Below are 972 nucleotides of genomic sequence, written 5' to 3'. Positions count from 1 at the left end.
CCGCTCTCCCCCCCGCTGCGCCCGAGTGCTGGGAAGCCGCCGGAAACCGAGGACCAGCGGGCGTACCGGGAACCCCAGGCGGCCGGCGACCCCAGCAGCAGCGCCCGATGGCCCGGCCAGCCCAGGAGGCGGCCACCCCGGCACGCCCCAGCTCGCCGCCGCCGCCGGGCCGTTCCAGCCCGGACGCGGGGCTCCCGGGCCGGGGGCCCCAACTCCGCTGAGTTCCAGGTGTCTGGCGCTCGGACCTCGCCGGTGCAAGCCTCAGTTTGCTCGTCTGTCAGCGGGAAGAGGAATGTGCAGCACCCACCGCCGGGATGTGTGTGGACCCCGCTGGCTAAAGCGACTCGGGCAACAATAGCTGGGCACGAGGGTGCAGTGTCCGCCAAGAGGCGATCTCGAATAATCCTTCCCAGTCCAGTCCCTGCTGAGGGGGCAGAAACCACACATCCTGCCTCTGCCACTCGGTGGGACAAAGAAAAACAGGCCCCCTCCAAAGCGAATGCAGCCGGGCGCGGGGGAGTGGGGGAGAGGTCAGCCTGGAGAACCCCGTCATCAGGCCGCAGGGGAGAGCTAAGAGGGGGACCCCGGGAGAGGAGGGGGCTCCCAGCACGGGTCCTGCGGAGCGAAGGCCCAGGAGGAGGAGGTCTGAGGCAGGGAGAGACCGGAGAAGGTCTCGGGGGAGCAAGCGAACACTTAGGGACTTAGATGACAATGGTGACAGTGGACGGCTCGCTCGAATCCATTATTTGTACAAGTCCGCGAGCGAGGCCGGGAGCAGGGGCCCAGACATAAACTAGCAGAAGGAAAAGCGACAACAGCTGGCAGCAGGGTCCTCGTCTCCCCCAAATCGCACCCAGATGGGAAGAAGGGAGAGCGCGCCCCACCGCGAGAAGGGTCCCCGCCGGAGCCCGCTGGTCCCGCCCCCGGCCTGAACACATCCTCTCCGGGTCCAGAAAGGCCGCGGGGGCTGAC

Source organism: Condylura cristata, unplaced genomic scaffold (genome assembly GCF_000260355.1).
Source record: "Condylura cristata isolate star-nosed mole 26May11 unplaced genomic scaffold, ConCri1.0 scaffold00032, whole genome shotgun sequence".
Lineage (NCBI taxonomy): Eukaryota > Metazoa > Chordata > Mammalia > Eulipotyphla > Talpidae > Condylura > Condylura cristata.
The sequence above is the reverse complement of the archived record's forward strand: the minus strand, read 5'-3'. Positions refer to the sequence as shown.